Genomic DNA, 12,554 nt, shown 5'->3' on the forward strand with positions numbered 1-12,554 from the left:
GCAGACGAGCAGTGCTTGTGGACTCCAGTAGGCCAAGGGTGATCTTGTAAGTCTTGCGTATAAGGGTGTCGATTTTCTCCCTTTCAGTGACATTCCAGTTGTGGAAGGCAGCCACATAAGCGATGTGACTGATTGCGAAAGAGTGTATAAGGCGCATGACACTGTCCTCCTTCATGCCCGTGTGCTTGTTTGTAATGCGTTTGATCAGGCGGGTAGCCGCTGTAACTTTGCCTTCGATTTTGCGAATAGCTTCTGTGTTTGACCCTTTCGCTGTTATATGCATGCCTAGGATGCGTATCTTCGGGACTCGGGGAATGCAGGAGCCGTCTTGCGTATAGAGGATTATGTCGTCACATTGGCGCGATTCGGCTGTAGGCTTGGGCCGGCAGCGCGAGCGGTAGACGAGCAGCTCCGATTTCAGTGGAGATAGTCGTAGACCTGTGTCTTGGAGGTAGGTTTCGACTGCAGAGACCACTGCTTGTAAGGTACATTCTATCTGACCGTCACTGCCCTTGTTGACCCACAGGGTGATGTCATCTGCGTACAAGGCGTGATGGAGGCCATCGATCTCTTCGAGGTAGGCCGGGAGACCCAGCATCACGAGGTTGAAAAGGAGCGGGGATATGATCGATCCTTGAGGAGTGCCGGTGCTTCCTAGTGTATGTTCGTCGGATGTCATGCTGCCGACCGCGAGGGTGGCTGTGCGGCGCGACAGGAAGTCTCTGACATAGTTGTAGCTTCGCTCACCCAAGTTGAGCTTGTTTATGCAGCTCAGGATTGCTGCATGTGCTACATTGTCAAATGCCTTTTCCAAATCTAGGCTGAGGATGGCCCGGTTGCCACTAGTTGGGTCATTGATAATCTGGTGGTAGAGCTGGAGCATGACGTCTTGAGTGGAGAGGTGTGGCCGGAAGCCCACCATAGTGGGTGGGTAGGCTCCAGTGTCCTCGAGGTGGTGGTTGATGCGGGAGAGGAACGCGTGCTCCATCACCTTGCCAACGCAGGATGTGAGGGAAATGGGCCGCAAGTGATCGAGGCTGGACGGCTTGCCTGGCTTCGGTATCAGGACTGCTTTAGAGCGTTTTCACGCCTCTGGGATGCAACCTGCTCGCCAGCATTTGTTGATGTATGCCGTAAGAGTGGTTATCGAGGCATCATCGAGGTTTCTTAGAGTCTTGTTCGTAACCTTGTCGGGACCAGGTGCTGATTTGCCATTAAGGTCGTGGAGAGCTGCGCGGATCTCTGACTCGTGAAATTCTTCATCGAGTATCGCATTTGTCTCTCCAGTGTAATCTCCGTGTTGAACATCGGGCCGTTGCGGGAAGTACTTGGCTAGCAGGCGTGTCACGAGCTGGTGATCACTCGTGGTAGCCTGTTCCTTGTGCAAAAGGCGTTGCAGGTTTGCTTGCTGAGCAGACTTGCTCTGCGTTTCCCCCAAGAAGTGATGAAGGAGACGCCACGTGCTGCCATTGTGGAGCTGCCCATCGACCGCGTTGCAGATGTCATACCACTGTTGGTGGCTTAAGGTCCGGCAATGTTCTTCCAGCTGGCGATTGATATGTGTGATCTTCTTACGAAGCTTCCGGTTGTGCCTTTGCTTTTTCCATCTTGCGTTTAGTGACGTCTTGGCTTCCCAGAGGTGGGCTAGTCGGCTGTCGATCTTGTCAACCTGGACTTCGGGTGCGAGCGTCTGCGTCGCCTTGTTCATGTCGTCGTTGAGCGTCTCCATCCGTGCCTCGATGTCATCGATGTCCTCCTCACCTCTCTGTTCAGCTCGCTGCTTTCGGAATTTGTCCCAGTCCGTCCATTTGAATAGCTTAGGAAAAGGGGGTGTACCCGCCTGAGGAATTCGTGTTTCTATGATCGTGTGGTCAATACCGAGATCTTCAAAGGTATTGCGCCACATTGCTTGAGGGATGATACGGACCGCCGTCAGGTCTGGTGTCGTGTCCCGTGCCGTAGAGGTGCCCGTGCGAGTCGGCGCCGTGGGATCGCTAATAAGAGTTAATTCGGCATCATGTAGGTCCTGCCACAGGCGTCGACCTTTGGCGGTAGTGTAGCCATAGCCCCAGGCCTCGTTCGGGGCGTTAAAATCTCCCCCCACCAGAAACGGGTTTGCTCCCGCCAAGGCAAGCGCCCCTCGGAAGAGAGAGAGGAAACGAGCCCGTGAGTGAGCCGGATTACTATATACGTTGAGGAGAAATACACTGTGGTTGCGTGTTCCATTGGGAAGGAGCTCTACAAGCATGTTTTCCGCATGTGTGCCGCTTACGCTGTGTTCTTGCACTACTGTCCCTTTCCGAATTAAAATTGCAAGTCCGCGATCAACGGGAATCGGCGAGGCATGCGCAGTGTAACCTGGAAGCTTTGGTACGGTACCTGCTGTTTCTTGTATCATTATGATGTCGGGTTTGGGTTGCGCGTGTCGGTCGTATTGTTGCAGCAGTGGTTGCTTCTTAGTGAAGCCCCGACAGTTCCACTGCCACACCACGAGCTCGTTAGTGGGGCTGGCCATCGTGGTGCTGTACTTGTGCGTTACCTGAAATAGGGCTGGGGTGAATGACTGTAGGGCCCATGGTGGGCATCATTTCCATGCCTGGGCGAAGGCCTATGTGAGTCTTGATTTTGTCTATATGGATTTCAGCCCTGTCTGTTCGAGCAGTGAGGTTATTGACCGCAACGCCGATGTTGCGGATCCCGGTTTGAATATCTGAAAGCAGCTTCCTCATTTCTTCTTGTTCTTTCCGCCAGTCATTTATCGTGGCATGTGCTTTGCGCCAATCACTTACTGCTGATTCGAGGTTCTCGAGCTGTTGAGACTCGGAACTGGCCGCCGCGCGTTTCTTTGTGGGCGGCGCCGCACTGTCGTTACCGTTCGTGACGGTAGTCGGGTCTAAGGGAGGTTTAGGTATAGATGTCTGCGCCATCGACTGTTTAATCTCTCGAATTTCTTGGGTTAATTGTAGCACGACCGTACGAAATTGTGCGTTTTCGCGCTGCATTTCTTTTAATGCCACATCCCTGGGGTCCCTCTTATTATTGGGTTCTGAGGCAGTAGCTCCCTGAGCCTTGCGTCTCAGCGAGCCCTTAACCGCATCTGCCCAGCTCACCTTGTCAGGTAGGTCCGAATCTTGCTGGCCGGCTTGCTTCTGACGCCGAGAGCTCGAACGGCTACGGCTCGCCCCGGGGGTTTTGCTGCGCGCCCGGCTCCGAGACCTCCGAGACCATTTGCTAGGAAAGCGTTACCTTACCGAAAATATCGACTGAGACGCTACCTAATCTTATATGTTTTTAGCAACCGTGCTTTGTAGAAGTCACCGCCACCGACAGAATATTGAGAAGCCACATTTAGCAGAGTGTAGATGTACCAGAATGCATTCGGAAGCTTCATCTCACGGTTAACCGCTAGTGCTATTCGCAAATATAGCACTATCTCATGCTGAAGCTCCAGCGTCCGGTAATTATAACTTTAGACAAGGCGATAGGAAGATAATAAACTAAAAATAGTTCGTGTGCTAATCGTTGACTTGGTGCCGAATATAACTGCCCCTTTCGGTAAAAGCCAATAAGTTCAGTACACTTACGTGGTCGGCAGGGGCAGGCGTCTCTGTGAAGAAGGTTATACTTGTTGTGTTTGCTGTTCGAGGATTGTGCTGTCGAGCATTTTCCCCCGAGTCCAGGTTTCGGTTTGCACTCTCCGGTTCGTTGACCATAGCTTGTTATCACGCAACATAATGCTGTCATGCTACCGCAGACACTGTCACCGCTGCAACTTCTTTGGTCACCGGCCTATTGGAAGATTCGCCATGTGCATGCAGGAGCGCAGTGTATGTGGGAGAAACCAATCGGTTCTTATATGCGCCTACGGCCAACTTTTTCTGCATACAAAATTAAAAAAGATATCCGAATTTGATACATTGTAAAATTAGTATCTCCCGAAGCTATCCCTACCGTATCGAACACATGAGATCAAGCATTGTGTTTAACAGTACTGTTTGATTATGGAAGAAAAAAAACCTATGCGAACGAACTGAATTCGTTAAGGAGCATTCTTCATCTCTGTAGAATTCCTCCTCAAGAAAAGAAAGTGAGCTAGCCACATCGAAGAAAAAAAAGACTAAGGACGATTCTAAACACAACGAGGCAACATGCAGCTTGGATGCGCCGTGCATACAAATAATCTCATCGTAAGAGACAGGGAAATGCACCTTATGCTTTGAATCATGTACCTACATTAGTGCCTACTCCGCGAGAAGAGCCCACACAACGGCTTGCGAAGCTCCGCGTCGTGCAAACAGGACTAGACTAGACTCGCAAACGTGGCGTTATCCTTCCTTTATATTATCTACGATCCAACGCAAAGACCGGCCCGATATGCCTAGCTAAAGCTGGCCGTGTAAAGTATAGATTTGACTTGCTATATCAAAAGCCTGCTTAGTATCGACGAGAAGAAAGGGGTTAACCGGCGGGGCCAATTTTTATTAATCATGTAATCAGAAGCCAACAAAGACGCCATGAACAGCGTAGGGGAAATTACTTGTACTTACTGATTGAATTAAGGAAATGATGAATTAATGGCGATGAAAGTGGATGAGTAAACAACTTGTCGTAGGTGGGGAACGATCCCACGTCTTCGCATTAAGTAATGCGTAATGCGAAGACTAGGGATCGTCCATTTTCTTGCCATTAATTTATAATTTCTTTAATTCAGTTAGCAAATACAAGTAATTTTGTAATGCGAAGACATTCTGTCGAAATCGTGCCACTGCAGTTTTGGCGTCTCACAGAGAGTGTTTTGAAGCACCAAATGCTCCGGCCAGAAGATCGTTTTAATTTCAGAAAGACTATTCGCCTGCGGAAATTGGGAACAGCATTGGAAGAATGAGTTTCACTATCGAGAAAGCAAAGCTCGCCCGTGTTCTCTCTCTCTTGTTCGTTACAGTGTTCCCTACTCGTCCTTCCTAACATCGCGAGTCTTCGTGCAGGAATCGCTTCTCTCCTGTCCTGGTTGCGACGTTCCCTTTGTGTGTTGCCAAGCGCCACATAGATGAGTCGCAGAACCACTTGATTGACTCGAAAGGTCTTGTCGAGGTTTTGGACCACGAGATTCGAGAGTCGACAGAGGCCCTGAGACCTGTCTCCATCCCCCCCCCCCCCCAAATTTTACAACCATAGTGTAACTGGGTGTCGATACATCTCGCTTGCGGTGACTTTCATGATTTTCGTTCTCGTACTCTGGATTGATGGTGCTTAAGGTGAGGCGGGCAGGACCACAGGCTGCTGTGAGCATTAAGAAGCTCGTGTTGGCCTTATCGCGAAGCTGTCATTTTCTGTGGGCAACCAGAAAACGATGCGGCGTAGGAACCAGTCCAATTCCCGCACGCTGGTTGTAGTGAATTGCAGTCCTTGCAATGGTGATGTTCTGCACATACTTAATTTACAACGTATGTTTCCTCTGCAATACTTCGCTAAATGGCCAAGTCTCTGGCAATTGTAAGACTGCAGGTCAGTTACACCTTTTGCAGGAAATTACTTATGCAAGCGTACCAGAGCTTGATAAGCATAACTATGAGAAATTTGCCCAGTTTCTTGAAAGAACTAATCGTGCCACAAAGTTTAAATTCTGGAAGAGTAGGGAGCATCTTATGCATGACGATGCATGCCCGCAGTGTCAGTAGTGCCATTTAATCACAGATGTTCCAGAACATAATTACACAGGCGTTCGAAAGCGGCATATGACCATTATACTTTAAGGTAATTGTACTTGACACTAACGAACTTCTCATACTATCACTTAATAGAAATATATCTCTACGCGGCCGACGCTACGATTGCATTACCGACGAAAAACTACAACGAAGGAGGTTTTGTTATGCAAGACGATATAACATGTTTGTTAGACTGGTTCACTCAAGACGGAATCTTTATTAATAAATTTAAGAGAAATATGTTCTGTTTTCACAATCCCCATAAAACATATCTAATTTATTTACCTAATAGTGCTTTTAACTATGCATGTCATGCAGCGGATCTAATTATTATTATCATCATTAGGTCTATATTCCAATAGCACCGCTATCATGGCATCATCACAGAGAACAAATTTAATGACGGTTAGAATTAGTGGGTGAACACCTGTAGGCGTTCCTTTACTTATGCGATATAGGCGTCAAAACGTTGGCATATTATTAGGCCTTCGGTGAATCGATCGTTACATATGGCTTGATTTGTGAACACGCTATATATATATATATATATATATATATATATATATATATATATATATATATATATATATATATATATATATATATATATATATATATATATATATATATATATATATATATATACAGAAATTTCGGAGGTCATGGGTACAGCTAACCCTGACGTAAGAACTTCACATGAGTAACGTCAGCATATATTATGTATGCTGCAGCTCCGCGTTTTCATTTTTACCTTCCCTTTGTCCGAGTCTTGTGTTGCGCTGTTAGGAACCTTACATGATGTATCCTCTGCATTGTATGGGTAGGCTCTTGAGCCTCGTGTGAGTATACTTCCTTTAGGTTGTGTGGTGTCCAAAGCCCTATTTACAATGGTTGCAGTAATTACTTGGCCGCATACCTAATCCGCGGTGAGGTTGCTAGATCAATGTCGTAAGAAACCTATGTTGTAAGCAGTTTCACTCAGGCAAAGTGTTTCTTTGCCTGAGTGCCGAGGCACTTGTACAAGCCGTTCATGCTTATGCGTAGTATACCTACGTAACATGCACATACAGGGTGTCCCAGCTAACTTTAGCTTAAGATTAAATTTATGCGAATGCCGCGATGCTGGACAGAGCAAAGGTAATGTTGTTTGACGTTGCTTGGAGATACTCAAACTACTTTGTTCATTCAGCCTAATTAGATAATTAGTCTCAATTGATTAATCCGCTTCTCAAACATTATATTGAGATTAAAAGTGTCAATGAGAAAATTGTAGCGCGACATAAAAAACTCCCGATACAGCTTTCTATAGCTCAGTACGTGCTACACGATTTTGAAAGCGTGTTCTGTAGAGACGCTATGAACAGGCATTCTGCTCCACATACTTGCGGCAAGAATGATCTGCGCCAGAGGCAAAGGGCAATAAGTTTTCGCATGTTTATTCATGAAGAATTCACGTACGGGCCATAATATTTTGTTCATCATAATATATGTAAGTGGAAGCTGTTATCCCGAGCAGGTCCGAAAAATCAGGCTGAGAAGTCGGCCGGGGACTGTCCTGTTTCTTTTTAACCATATTGTAACGATGTTAGTAAAGCAAGGATATTTATTAAAGGCGCACTTGTGCCCACAAGTAAAAGTCACTGAGGTCGTGCAGCAGTCCGCGGCAGTCGTGTTCTCAAGCTGGGCTCGAACCGTCTTTCTCTTCTCCTCGCGTGACACCTCGTGCGCGTGGCGCATGCGAGCCGGGTCCAACTGGCTGCCCGTGCCACGAAGATCGCTGCCTGTTGTTGCCGAACAACGCCACTGTTAAGGCGTGCACAGTGCCCAATGCAAAGGGCGCGCAACTTGAATGTCACCAAGTTTGTCGTGGCAATATATTAACCTAAACTGGAACCTAATGAAAGAGGTCGCAGTTTCGCCCGCAAGGCGAAGCACCAAATTAGTGGATGGCTATACGAAATGCGGATAGTAGTTATATGGGCCGCACAAACTTGTAAACATAGGAATACTAATTAAAGTAACAAGCATGGTGTCACGCGCGCACAAGCGAAGATGAACATATCTCACTTGGTGACCGCGGAAACTCCCTGTAAAAGCGCTGCAGTGAGGAAGACCGGCAGCAGCAGAGAGTGAATTGACCTTCGTGTTGCCTGTCGCATCAACACGAACTAAGCCGGGGAAACACAGCGCGCGGCGGACTTCAATATACAACGGCCGGGCGGGGGGGGGGGGGGGGGAGGGGGGAGGAGGGAACGCGCGTCCACCGGCACGACCGCCGTAGATCGTAAATCTATTAGTGCCAATATAACAGTCGTAAACGAGCTCCAAGGAGCGCGCATTTTACTATAGAATGGTAAAAGTTTGCAGGTACGTCGAGTACTAAACCTAGCAGCATGTACCACAACTGCAGATGCAGCTGCCACGTAAACTTGATTTATAGTACGCCTTCTCCAATATTTGGTTTTTCTGTTGCTTTTTACAAGTGAACATCGTTTCAATTTTCAATACGATGTGGGAGGAGAGGAGCTTGCTCCATGAATAATCGCAATTTGTTATTTAATAAAAACAAATAATTTCCTTCTGTTTTTGTTGTGAGGTAATCTAAACGTTTGCGGCAACTTAATGCGGTAATGGTTTGCGCATGTGCTGGTCGGCTAGTTGGTTAAGCATGATTACAAAGACGGCGCCGAATAAAACACACGAAGAAGGGAGACACGAGACAAGCACGTAGGCAGCGCCTACGTGCTTGTCTCGTGTCTTCCTTCTTCGTGTGTTGTATTCGGCGCCGTCTTTGTAAACTGTTTGCGGTCAAGCTTGCTGTCGTAAATGTTGTGCGGTAATGTGAAATTTTCACTGTTCTACAGAATGTTGCGCATGTATTCTGACGAAGCATATCGCTTAACTGCGATTGATAGTTTAATCTCTGAAGCGCGTAGGTTGGGACTTTTCTGACCCAGTCAGGCCAGCAACATCCACTCTCTGTCTAAACGCAACTTTCCTAGGCTTTTCGAAGACAGGCGCGCTCAGACGTCGTCCGGCGCCGAATGCAACCGACTGCATTTCGCGCCGACTGCGCCGAGCAAGTTAAAGCCCCTCAATTTTCCAAAAGTAGCGCCATTCTTAGATCTTTCCGCCACCCCGCTCACCCAGGCGCTTCCTCCTCCACCCCTCCTGTCGCCCCAGCCTCCTGCGCTCCCCCATTGGCCAATCTGTGTCACGTGAAAGCATGCCCCGCGCTTTTGTATATTTTTTTCTTTCCGGCGCAGAGCAGGCGCCGCGCTTTTGTATATCTTTTCTTTCCAGCGCGCTGCGACCCCCATTCTTGGGCCTACGCGACGAAACTACGGCAGGCGGTTTGAAGGAGCGCGGTAGTTTTATACAATGTGTTAGGGCCGAGTGCTTAATTGCGATGCCGTGCTGCTGCGCCTACGGTTGCCACAACAGACCCAGTGACGGCAAAAAGCTTTTTGCTTTACCATCCGCCGGGCGCAACGCAAAACGAAGAAAAGTGTGGATTCACAAGATCGGGCGGGCTGACTTCGAGCAAGTGGCAAAGAACGCGCGGCTTTGTGAAGTAAGTGCCACGGCTCTTCTTTTGACGCCCGTGTCAAAACGGGCCCGTGTCCAGTGCATTGGGCGGCGCGTTAAAGAACCCCAGCTGGAAAAAAAATTAATCCGGAGCCCCCATTATGTCGTGCCTTATGAGATCGTGGTGTTGGGATGTAAAACCCAAGAATCAACTTTTTTTCTGTCTTGTGTGCCTTGATTGTTCCAGTTAACGGAACACTGCTTCCTTGTGAAAACTTACAACGCAAAAGAATACAGACACACGTAGCATACAGAGATAAAATTAGCAGTTCAACAAGAGTGTTGCTGGTGCCAATGAGGGGAGGGGGATAATTATTTTCAGAACCTCTTTCCAGTTGTCCCATCAAGTTCCTTCTTTTTTTTCTATCAAATTCTAACCATTTGCACTGTAATAAATAAATAACGATTTCATATGCTGGTACGTTGTTCAAATTATCTATACCGCCTATGTGTGAAAACGTTGCAGATGGCCACCACAACCTGTGCATGAGCTACGTACGTCTGTAAAAGGCGCGGAACAGAAACGGCCCTGCTGCCAGGCATTGCTGACCGCAGACAGGCGGAATCTCTCACGCGCCGGCCGAACAAAAGCATTCTGCAGGTACGTAAATTAACCTACGAAATCACGTGCACATACTTTCACGCTGTCAAAACCTGAAACTCTGGTAATTACTCGCGTGTCTGAGCACACCGCGTGCTTGTGTCGTGTTTCAGCAACACGAACTTTCAACGTGCGCGCGCTTTACGCCTTAAATGCGCCTTGAATAATGGTGCTTTTCTCTATTTCTTCCGCAAATCCGACACGACATTCTTAAGGCCAGTTACCGACTGACAAAGCAAGATCTAGATTGAAAAAACTGCTCCGCAGGACTCGAACGAACTTTTCCGCGGATTTCCTCCCGTAGCGTGTTAGCCGTCGTCTGCTACGGGAGGCCCACCACCGGCGGCGCCACCGTCGAGGCCGCGCCGAGCGGAGGAGGAGGGAAGTGAATGGCGCTACTTTAGGGGCTTTAGAGCAAGTTAGCGCCTAGCGCCCTCTCTCGTCGAGGTAGATACTCGCTACTCGGCGGGCTGAGCCAGAACGAGATGGCCCCTTCGCAAGAAAGCGTGCCCGACCTGCGCGGCTCCGAAATCGAAAAGTTTCTGGACGCCGTCCAGCAACACCCTTGTGTCTACGACGCCAAAAGAATGGACTACTGGGATGCGGAGCGGGAAAACAACGCGCGGGAGCAGATGCGCATGTACTCCGGCCTCTCCACAGGAGCGTCAATGCTACGCAAGTGTGTGTATACGTCTCCAGACATATCCGGACATATATAGTCTGACCCATATCCGATCGCATAGATTAATGCACTACCGCGTATGCAGCAGCCTTTCACTTTCACGTGTCACAGGAGTCTAACATGCTGCCGAACTTTTTAGAACGTTAAGTACCAAAATTTTAAATTCTACTTCTTATTGTCGATAATGTCCCCGTCGCTTTTCAGTGCTATCTATCTTGCTTATGGGTTCTGGCTCACCCAGAGATACCATCTATTAGGTTTACAAAACACTCAGGTACAGCTGTCCTCAAAAGCCAACAGGCCACAAGGAAAAGCTGTGTATTCTCAAGGTGTGGGCACTCAACCTGTAATTCAGGACCCGTATTCACAAGAAATTGCGGCAGAAGCCCTATCAGGATTCCTCTCGACGTTATTGTGATTAGCCATTTAAAGCAATTTGGCGATACATCGTGTTGTCACCTCCGAATCGCATCATATATGAGGCGTGTACTGCCGCCAGGCTCCCCTGTCGCGCTTCCCTCCTGACACGCACTGCCATCTAGCGGTGCCGCCGCGAAGTATTTGTGGGGCGCGCGTGTGAACACATGTTCAGATAAATACATGACGCGGGATCGATTCCGTTGTGCACCGAATAAATTTTAAAAGACATTATTTTAATGCTATTTGCATTCTTTGGTACTTCACCCAGTTGGCGGTATGTCTGGGTTTCTCCTTGCCTAAGCGTATTCCCGCCAACTTGGGTCACGTGGGTATATAGAGTAGGGCATCGGGATGCTGTGCAGTGTCGCTGCGTTGCCTCAATGCGAATCCGATCAACGCCGGAGTTCACTGTGACATCGGGTCTGCAGGATTTCTTTTTTTTTTGTCCTGGAAGAGCGGCACATATACCCAGTGGCGCATAGACAGTGAGCCAAGTTGGCGTGAAAGCACCGAACGACGCTTTTTCGAGGCCTTTTTTCTTCCTCCTGCGCACTTTCAATGCCAAAGCTACAGAACGGCTCTTTCTGCGTGATAGATGTCACTGCGATGGACTCCGTTGGTATTCTAAATTTAATCCCAAAACTTCAGTTGTCCTTTGGCTGCAGCATTGACGCAATTAAAGCGAGATTTCTCAAGAACACTGCAGTTTACTCTTCAATATCTTTATCGCATTTGTTCATGTCACTCCAGTGTTCCACTTAAGCTCTTGAGTGGAATGAGTGGAACATGGGGAAGATTGTCCCTGTATTTAAAACCGGCAACCCGCCTTGTCCCCTAAATTACCGGCTAACATTTATAACAAGTATTCCCTGTAAATTACTCCTACATGCAACGTTTACCCATCCACAAAGATTTTTAGAATAACTCGTTTTTGAGTGAATTTCAGCGCGGTGTTCGCAGGAACTACTGATTGAAAACGCAAATCTCATCTACCACCACTTATTTCCACTTTCGCCGTGGAAAAAGGATTGAAGGTGGAATGCATATTTCTTGATTTCGCAAGTGTTCGACAATGTGTCCCACTAATTACTCTTCTATACAATGAGCACACTATACAGGATGTTTCACGTAACATTAACCAAGGATTTAAAAAAAGGGTGTTTAACCGCAGCTGAATGAAACCAACGACATATTATTTGCCGACATGTGGCGCTACTTGGAGTAGCTCTTATGTTCCGTTTAATTTGATAATTAACTAAGATCAATTATATTTTTTTAGTATTTTAGTCCTTTTCGTTACGTTGCAGAAATGATTCCGAAACGAACGTCCAAAACTTGTGGCAACCTACACCCGTGAGCGAAAGTATACGGACCAGGAATAGCGCGATAAAGCTGGTTTTCTCCTCAGCCTGTGAATACAATTTGAAATTAAAGACTGCAGTTCAAACTTGGCATTGCGAAATTTCCAGTACACTCGTCAATTTCAGTTTCTGCTTATTAATGACGAAGAAATTCACTGAAGCAAGGGTTGAGTACGGGCTAGTTGGTATTCCAT

At 47.6% G+C, this 12,554-nt stretch overlaps 1 long non-coding RNA gene across 2 annotated transcripts in view; it reads left to right on the plus strand.

The window, feature by feature from the left end:
• Positions 1 to 12,554, plus strand: part of LOC139060896 (uncharacterized) — a 67,761-nt gene that overhangs the window by 29,239 nt on the left and 25,968 nt on the right. For both annotated transcript variants that reach the window (XR_011515077.1, XR_011515078.1), the window contains exon 2: positions 9,763 to 9,897. This is a non-coding gene — a long non-coding RNA (uncharacterized lncRNA). The remainder of the gene's footprint in view (positions 1 to 9,762; positions 9,898 to 12,554) is intronic.

The sequence above is a fragment of the Dermacentor albipictus genome, chromosome 6 (genome assembly GCF_038994185.2).
Source record: "Dermacentor albipictus isolate Rhodes 1998 colony chromosome 6, USDA_Dalb.pri_finalv2, whole genome shotgun sequence".
In the NCBI taxonomy this organism is placed as follows: domain Eukaryota; kingdom Metazoa; phylum Arthropoda; class Arachnida; order Ixodida; family Ixodidae; genus Dermacentor; species Dermacentor albipictus.